This window comes from Chamaea fasciata, unplaced genomic scaffold, assembly GCF_029207755.1.
Source record: "Chamaea fasciata isolate MVZ Bird 193981 ecotype frontalis unplaced genomic scaffold, bChaFas1.0.hap1 SCAF_14, whole genome shotgun sequence".
Taxonomy (NCBI): Eukaryota; Metazoa; Chordata; class Aves; order Passeriformes; family Sylviidae; genus Chamaea; species Chamaea fasciata.
Window position 1 is genome coordinate 15,938,183 of NW_027094099.1, and position 10,257 is coordinate 15,948,439.

The window sequence follows — 10,257 nt, forward strand, 5'->3', positions numbered from 1 at the left end:
GTTGCCAGACTCAGCATTTCATCGAGTTTCCTACTTGGGAGAGGTGTCTTGCTCCTAGTAGATAAAAATAAAAACTTCACTGGCCAGGAAATCTGAGAGTCAGTTGTAACTCTCATCTGCATGTAGGAAAACCCTTATACTCTCTAAGTGCTTTAGCAAATGGGGTTTTTTGATTTTGTTATGTAATGTAGAAGTTAGAGCCATGCTTTCCTCTATGTTCACATGATGATGTGGGATGAGGAAGACCAGCCTCTTGGTTAGCTGGGTAGAACTTCATTAAATTCACTCTGAAAAACACCAGGACTAAAAATTGTCCAGCTGTAAAGGTGTTGCAGGATGTGACACAATGCAATCAACAGCACAGATGATTTTAAAGAAATAAACCAGTTGTGGTTCTTTCTTTAAATTAGAATTATTTCTGAGGGATGGGGTGGTTTCAGAAAGAGGGAAGATACAGGACAGAGATTAGAAGAGCGGGCTGGAATAGTTTTGGGGGTTTTTAAAATGAAACTCATGCTAAAGATTTACTGAATGGATATGCCACCTTCCTTCACTTCCATCTGCCTATGCAAATAGTTCCATGGATTTCATAGAAAGTTTTCTTCGAAGTGGTCAATTTAATCTAAAACATGAGTAGAAGATCCTTGGGATCACATTCTGCCATTCTCCTCACAGTGAGCGTTTTTATAGTTTGCACCTTTTGGGCATAATCTATGGAGGAACAGGGCAGGAGGGGCAGAATTGCTGATCATAAAGTTTGAAGAAGCTAAAGGCTAAAGGGGTGAAGCCACCCCTTATTTTACACTGTGATGGGTGACACTATACAAAAAACACTCACAGGAGCTCTGCCTCTTGTAAACTGGAATACCCAAAGCCAAGCTCCAAAGAAAAGTAATATGGAAATCAACTCCTGTACCCAGAAAAACATTGCTTGAATAAAACCCCCAAATTGGTGTTAACTCTTTGGCATTTGTGAGCCTAAAGCTAGAAGTGATTCCTTTGTCCTTGAGTGTATATGACTTCTCTTTACTCACTGGAATGCATTAGAAGAACATCCTGGAAAAAGTTCCAATTGGCAAAAGTGGAAATGAAATATATATTTTTCAGAGGATAAAAATGTTACAAGCATCTACAAACAAGTGACAGAGAGTCTGATATAGTAAGAAAATGACCAGCCATGACCTCGCTCTGATTCAGTTAGACTTCTCACTTACTTAAAACCACATTTCTTTTTATATGTCAGGTAATATATTTTACTCAGTGAAATGTTTGGTTTATTTAAAAAATATAAAAGTATAGCCAGTCTCTCCATGCAGTTTTTCTTAGAGCACCCACTCCAGTCCGTGTGCTCCTCTGCAGTGAATAAATCCAGCAGTAAATTATGTATGATTCAAACACACACACACAGATTTATATTTATGCTTACAATGTCAGTATAATTTTACAGTCAAGACACAGTACATATACTCTGCTGTAAGTACTAGCTTGATATAGTAAACTCAAAAGAGCACGTTGGGGGTTAGCAGTTAGAGCTGAAAGTGAAAATCAAGAAACAGCAGTAGGACTGCTTTTGTCTTCATCATGCTCTTCAAGATGTGAGATGCTCCAGTGGGTGGCAGACCTATGCACCACCCCCCCAATTCTGGGGATAACCCCAGCAGATATGCTTTACAATTACCTTTTCTTAAAATGCCAATTAACCCTTTCAGGGTTTTGTGGCATACTGTGAGCAAGCAGGAGAGGGGCACTCATTTATCCCTTATATTGAACATCAAAACCAATTATGAGGGGATTGGGGTGGGAGGAACGGGTCTTATGCTACTGGAGTGCTTCCTGGGTTTATCCTTGTAGTTTTTAACACTTAGGAGGGTCTGCAGTTGCAGTTAAAAATATGCTAAAAGTTAAAAAAAAAAAAAAAAAAAAGAAAAGAAAAATAAGTAAAAAGCCCACAGATAAAGGCATTACTTCATTAAATGAAATAGAAAAAGAATGGCTTTAATTCTCTTTGGCAATATTGTTTGTACTTGTTAAATCTTACCAGCTCACAAGGCAATGACAAGTTTAATTTTATCAAATGTTCTAGTGTTTATGTTCACAAAAAGTAGCCACCGGTGTAAATTAAGCCTTAACTCTATCAAAGTAATTAATACCAGGCCACAGGGAGACTGAAATTTTGTAATAAAAATAACCCAAAAATATTAAGATTCTTAGGGGAAATAGAATAGTACTAGGATGAACTAGAATGAAATATTGCTAGAATAAGCCTAGAATGGCATTAATTAACCTGAAGATTAACTTAGCCCATTTAAATATGTTTTGCTGCTTGGACTCTGATCCTTCAAGTCTCACATGGAGATTGACTTTTCCGTGGGGTCTCATTAGGGTAAGTGTTACTGAATGCGAGTAAAGGTGAAGGAAACAGTTGTGTTGTGAGTAGCTGGTCACATTTAGGCAGTGTACATAGTGGGTTCGGGGTTTTTTTGCATGCGTTTGGTTTGTAAGTTTTTGGACAACTTTGTGAGCTTGTTATTTTGTCATTAACATGAGAAAGGTGAGAAGGAAAGGGTGCTGAATTTATGAAGTGAGTTTTTGATATATAAGTAGGTAATATTTTAAAATTTCTGGTGGCTTCCATTGAACTGTATCCATAACCCTTCCACATCCCATACCTTCTGGGGTCAGAGGAAAGAGCAAGACCCTGATGTTTCTGATCACAAAAACTGCTATCTTCTGATTCGGGGTAAAGTACTCCACAGAAGCTCTGTGATTGCTAATAACTGAGGTCAGGCTGCCTGTTTGAGTCAGGAAGAGATGATGCATATGGAACTGGCTGGTTGCAAGCTTTTAAGGAAAAGCTGGACTGTGACAACTTCTGTTGAGCTGGAACAGAAAGAATATGAGAAGATGTAGACTGTGGGTGTCTGCATTGGCAGCCTCACCTCCTGGAAATGATTCCCAGGCTCCCATTAAGACAGGATGAGTATCACCCTTACCAGAGGATGCAGCTGTGCTCTGTTCTGACTTCTCCACACGTTCAGCTTGGAGCAGAGGGAATTTGGCTGAAGTAGATGAAGCTAGCTACGCAAGGTATGAATTGGACCTGGACCAGTGAAAAGAAGGTGGCAATTAGTTGCATTTTTGAGTAAAATAACTTAATTCAGCTCAGTTTCATCCAAAATATTTGCTTGTCTTTGTAGAAGTGCAGTTTTCACTTGTCTTTTGTATTGGATCAGGATCTCAAATGAGTTAAGGATATGTTTTCCTTCTCATCTTAGAAGACTCAAGGCTGAGCACCAGCAAACAGCATGAAAGCAATGCCCTCTTCTACTGAACATTCTAGCCAGTGTAAATGTTCAAAGGTAGAGTCTTCAATTATTTGTTATAAAAATACAAACTGTTGCTGATGCTCTGAAAGAAGAATTTTCATTATTAAGTTTTTGCAATCAGCAATCATCAGGTGCTAGACAACGAATGAGAGTAACATTTGCTTTGTGAGACATTGAACATACTGAAAAGATAAAATACACAAAATACATAAAAATAGCCATGATGACACCAAAGGCTGTCTTTGGGACACCTGCATTTTAAAAAGCGCAGCACCTACTGAACAGGAGGTTTGCAAGCACTTAGGCATTAAAAAAATATGTGTCCTTTATATACTCACATGTATATATATATTTATATCTGGTTGAGTGATTAGGTTTATATAAACATACATATGCCGATTTCGAACTCCATGTGAGATTGTTTGCTGCACACATTAGACATACATCTTGAAAATGAAATGTATGTAAACCAAGACAAAAGTTAAGTACCTTTGCTCCATCCAAGTCTCTGCCCTTTACCTGCTGAGCAGGACGGTGAGGGAAAAGGACTTAATACAGAACAGAGAAAGTGCTTATTAATGTCCTTAGAGAAAGAAGGAAGGAAGGAGTGTCTATCACTGTTTTAACTGCTTTCTGGATGTCCAGATGTAACACAGCAGCAGATCTCTGGGTGATCATACACGCTGCCTGTGGTGCAACAGTGAGGTAGAGCAGGATAAAGGAAGAATAGTTTTAGCAGCCCCTGACAGTGTAGGTAGAGAAATAGGGGTCTATTATAATGATTTCCCACGGAGGTGAGTGCCAATCAAGAGGGAAAAAGAACCTCTGAAGGTCATCACCAAGGAAAATTACATACTATACTTTTTCTGGCACCCAAGTTCGATCACAATGCTCGAGAAAATAGCAGGAGGATGTGTGTACTGGGAACACACACCTATGTGCATTGGTTTGCTGTGTACTACATAATAACACCTGGGGTTTTCAGCACCTGGGGTTATAATGGCTTCTCTTTGGACAGGCAGAGCAGAGGAAGATGAGATGTTTGGGTCATGTCTTGCAGAGAGAGGGTGAGAGCCTGAAGACGGTGATTCTGCAAGATTGAATAACACAACCATAACTATAGGGTGGGAGGGCTGCTGTGGCAGTCCAAACATCCCTGAGGGGTACATGCAGGTTAACCAGACAATGAAGAGACTTAGGGAACACTTACCATTATGCCATTAGCAGTGTTACATTGTGTAATTGATGCCTTTATGTCATTGCTTAGTTTGTGCTTCAAAGTTTTTAGCCAGGTTTCCATCTGCCTTTTTTATTTTCTAGTTCCATAAAATATTATTTAATGATACTATCTTTGTATTTTTCACACAATGCCTTTGTGAGTGATACTATTGTGGGGTTTGGGGTTTTTTGTTTTGTTTTGTTTTTTTTACATCCAAGTTATGTCACTTTTTAATCTGTCTTAATTGTTCTTGAAATCATTGTGCACCTTACAGAGAACTCTGTTTAAAAAAACCCAGTGGGACTATCCTTAACTCCAAAAATACATAAAGATCACGAGGCTCTAGCACTAACTGTGTCATAAATTCTGTCTCTCTTCACGCCGTCTATTCCTTCTCTGATGACTCTGATTTTTAACCAGTTAGCAAAATACAGTTATCTCCCGGTTAAAGTAAATAGACTTCAATGGGCTACTGAATTCATCCATATTTTAGAAACATAAAACGTGGGTTAATAAAGGCACTTTAAAGAGAACATATCAACATATTATATAAATTATTTTCTCACTTCTCTGCATTAACTCCCCTCCATCCTGATACAAGCCATAGGTAGCAACTAATCTGGAAAGCAAAGTTGAGGAGAACAGAAGGGAAAGGAAAGGCACAGTTTTCCTTCATGTCTAGAAAAAGCATTGTACAGTGTTAATGAAAGACAGTTTCTTCTGGGGAAGAAATGCTAATGTGAAATTTTCTCTTTCTCTCAGCACAGTCATACATTAGAGATATTTGTAGTAGTGGAGATACAGACTTCAATAGGTGGATGGATATTTACCCAAGAAAATTTGAGCCATGCCCTTTCATTTTCAGAGAGCTGCTACCTAATCTCAGTGTAGCATCAAGACAAAGGACACATCATTCCGTTTGCGCCTGCCCTGCAAAAAAAAAAGGGGGGGGGGAGTGGATGACTTGTGGGGAGAGAAAAAAAACCTACAATGCTCTCTGAATAATATTAGAATAATAGTCTGGGGGAAAAAAAAAAAGATAAAATACAAATTTCACTCCGATCTGGGTTGGATTACTTCCCCATGCCCCTGCCTTTATTGGGCGATTTGGAGTTTCATTAGAATTCAGAATTCCTGCAGAAAGAAAAACCACAGTGGCACGGACTTCTCTTTCAAGGGGATTGCAGGCTGACCCATCAAAATGAAAAGGCTCAATGTTTTGCTGACAGGTCCCTGAGCAGGCCTGAGTGACAGCTTCATTTCAGCACTTCTCAGATGAGATTTGAATTGGGGGGTGGAGGAGGTAGTAGGAGAGAGACTTTGTTCCCTAAAAAGTGTCAGTGTCAAACTCTGCAGTTCAAGTTCTAGTGTCTGAGGTACAAAACCGAGTCAGAAATCATCTTCGACTAGCCTGCTTCCCAATTTATTATTAATGTCCCTCTAATATTAGCACACATGAAGCTTCATTTAAATCTGAGAGTTCATGTCGAGTGTGCGTTGTTCCTTTTATTGGAAATAAAAAAAGGCAGAAGGAGATGGATTAAAGTACAGCGAAGTGTTGTATGATGTCTGCATCAAAGATTACTTAGTGGCATTTTTCTGTTGTGATAATCAAAACATCAGTGAGAGCTTGATCCCCACCTCTTCTCTGTGGGAATACCAATTTTTTTCTTATAAATTCACCTGGGTCTTTTTGCCTGCAAAATAAATTTGGATATTTGAAAAATAAATTTGGATATAAATTTGGAGGCATTCTCAGTTTAAAGTTCAGTAGCAGCTTTGTGTCTTCTTCACAATATCCTAAATGAGCAACTTTTTATTGTTTATCTCAATAGAAAAAAATGGGAAAAACTTGGCAAACCTGTCCCTGCCATCCAGGCAAGGGGAACCAGAGAAGCATCTCAGCCTCCTTGTATAAGGGAAGTAAAACTCATTCACTTCCTACGTGTTCTCTTACTAAAGGTTGATTTGGTATCGGCAGGGCCATTAGCAATTATTTTTTTTCCTAAAAGTTTATATAAATTTCCAGGTATCAGTTACTAACATTCACAGCTTTTATGTTCGTTTTCCTCCTGTCTTGTGCACATTGATGTATACCTTGCTGTGAGTACAAAATCCAGCTGGTGAAGTTTGCTTTTAGGAGCCATCAAAAAAAAAAGTTAACCTAATTTTTCGGATAATACTGGAAAATTAGGTTTCAAAATTCAGATCTTCAAAGTAACATTGATCCTTGTACCTTATTCCTAAACCTTAGAAGTCATCTCATCTGTATCAAAATAAGATATTATTTATTTTTAAAATAGCTGTATCAAAATGAGATATTATTCCATAGCACAAGGCTGTTCTTCAGAATCAAAGAGAATTTCATGTATTACATGCACTTTGGAACAAATTCCTCTCTAATTTATATTGATGGAAAGCTGGTAGTAACTTCAGCAAAAGTACAGGCTTTATTATCTAGGCAGAAAACGTTTTGGGCTAAGAGAGAAGCATATTAAGCTCTAATTCTTGTGTGAATGTGATGAGCAGGGCTGCATGAGTGTTGTTGGATTGTGTTTCTATTGAATGTAACAGCCAATAATGAAATAAAATCCATGTAAATGATCAGAGAGTATCTTAGGACCATCCCAAGAAAGCTTCATCTCGTAGACTTTTGCTAATTGTTCATGGTTTGCTTTTCTCTAAAGAAGTGTCGGCATTCCAAAACAGAGAGCAAAGACACTAGAACTGCAAAGCCTCCCCAGTCAAAATCTACATCTTATCCTTACATCTTATCTTTACATTTTAAGAAATCTTACTATCACTAGGTTCATATGTTTTATTGAGCATGGAGCAAAATCTTACTATGCTTAAAACAATCCTCCTTGTGTAAAAGGCAAGTGTCTACTGTGGAAAAGGAAAAATCTTCTCTCTGATCCTAGGGAAGTCCTGCATTATATTCCTTATATACTTTGATATTTATTTTTATAATCAAGTTTTTCTCTCTTGAAAAACTCGGGGGCCAATTTCAGTTCTGAAATCAAGAGGTCTAGCAGCCTCAACACTTACTTATCCCAGGGAAGAATTTGGTTTCAGACATTTAAAAGGAACAACTCAGCAATAGCCTAGTATTGAGATTAAATATGCAATGAAAAAAAATATTCAACATAGAGGTACAAATTCTCTTTTTGAAATCAGCATATGAGTTCAACTGACTTTGTAATAGCAGTAGGAGATGGGAATGAGAAAGGACACATTTAGAAAAATTACTTAAAATATAAAATTATATATTGTACTTTGTGAGAATCTACCTTGAAACTCGAAGATATTTTTCAAGCACTGGGGGTTGAAACAGGATACTAAGAACTGTAAGACAAATGATTAGAGAAACACAGAGTTAAAAGAGGAATATACAATCTGAAATTTAAGACAGATCAAATCCAGTCAGGGTAAGGCATATACTGCTCAATGGAGAAATGTGTTACTTGGACCTTGTAAAGCCAGAATGGACAAAATATTAGTAAATTGCACTAGGAAAAAATCCTCTGCTGATTGCATTGACCTTCACGTCCTTTGCACAACTTCAAAAAAAGTGCCAATATCACATTTGAGCAGCTACAGAAACTGAAGCGTGTGCGTGGGGATTTGTCAGACTTCAGCTGTGGGTCGGTGGCAAGGCTGGGTGGGTTGAACCTGGAGCCAGTTCAGGGTGCTGCCAAAACTGCTGGTTTGTTCAAGCTTTGTGTGGAGAAATTTGTACTCTGTTTACTTTTTCTTGGTCCCTGTGTTTGGTAAAAGCTGGGAAGTGCCGCTCCAAGTTGTGTGCTGTGGTTTGTGTCTGAGCTAAGGAGGGAGGCAGGGCAGGAGAGGACTTGGCACCGCGTGTCCCATGTCTGAACATCCATGCCCCTGTTTTCTTTGCCACTCTCCCTCCAAAAATTCCCTCCTCTTCCACACGCTCACTGAAACCGGTTTGGGTAAATCTTGTGTGTTAAAGGGGAGGTGGGCAAAGTTGAAGGAGATACCTGCAAGTTGAAGAAGATACTTGCAAGCTGTGCTCCCCACTCAGCCTCATCATTAATAACAGGTCACAGAGGTGGCTGCAGGGACACAACAGGTCAGTCCTGTTTGAGCTGGGCTGGATCTGTTCTGCTTTACTCCCTCTATGTAGCCTCCCCAAGTTTCAACAGGGATGCCCTTCTGAGGAAGGTAAGTCAGAGAGGCTTAAAATTGTGTGCTGTAATGCCACTGTAATGTATTAGCAGCTTTATTTTAGATCAATCTAGCTGCACTGTGCTTTTATCATTGAAACTGTAGATGTTGAGTCTGTCAAGGGAAATGGGGGTCTTTTTTGGGATTTTTAAGGGTTGGAGATACTCAGCTCAGGTGTCCAAAAAATTGCATAAAGAGCTTCCAGAAGCCAGTAGATGGGATGAGAGACTGTTGTAGAGGAGTTGCTTAGAGAAAGATACTTTTGTAATTATGAAAATTAACACCAGCAGCATGCTATTAAAAAGCTTAAATAAAAACATTTACCTGGACACTGACTCTTCATATGAATAAGTTGTGCAGACATTTAGGCCCCAACATCAGCCTGATGTATCAGCAGAGGGGCTTTTCCTTATGCAAGGGAAGTTTTTTTCCATAACTACTTTTTGCAATTCAATCTATTTTCCACAAACAGAACTATTAAAAGTATTGAAATTCTAGTTTCTTCTTATACTGTCTTCATCTGACATCCTGAGCCACCCCATGCTTTCCTTGCAGCACTTTTCAGCAAGGAACTATCATCTCATGTTGGCATCTTTGGGTGTGATGTAACCCAAGAACAAAAATCTCCATCCAGTCTTACCACGTCATCAATTTTGCTGACACTCCATTGTTCATAAAGCATCAAAAATGCAACTCTTGCTTTCAAACTCTTTCCCTGAGTTCAACACGATAATGAATGTGAAGGGTTTGCATGGACGTGGCAAAACTTTTTTTATTTCCCCCCCCCCCTTTTTTTTTTTCTCCAGGTTCACACCAGATAGGCATTTTTTACAGCCTGAAAGGGGATGTTTTCTTTTGTTAATAGCTTACAATCAGATGAAAGGACTCATCACTCTATTTTAGTGCTCCACCACATGGCGTGTATCTTTTATAAATTACAGGCTGGCGTTGTGTGCACTGGGGGAGAGAAAGGTTGGTTTTCTTGCTGTGAGCCATCCTGCCTAATTGTCGTATGCAAATAAAAGCAATTATAAGGCTTTTAGGGTGAAGGGATGACAGCTGAGTTTGGCAGTTGAGGAGGCCTCACCCACCTTGTTGTCATAGCAACAGGGAGGAAAAGGACAAAATGGTGTGTATACAGTGGAAACATTTATTTTGGTTAAAGAATTAAAAATACATATACCGCTGTTAGCATGCAACATCAATATGTGTAATGAATGGGTTTGTTTAAAACATTAGAGAAATTAAACTGTATTTATTCCTTGGCCCTTTAAATGATCCTTGTCATCTAACTACCATTTACAAACCATCACTTGTGATTTTATCTGCTACTTTTAAAGTTATGAACAGATCATAACAATCCAGTCAATAATTAGGAGATTACAAGTTTCTGTGTTTTAGTGCATCTATTTCAATGTTGCCAGGCCCGGAGTTGCATGAAGGAGAGGGACTTTCAGTGGTGTGTCCGTGAAGGGGAAACAGTGAAAAATAATAACCTATTAGCAGTCCATAAAGTTCAAT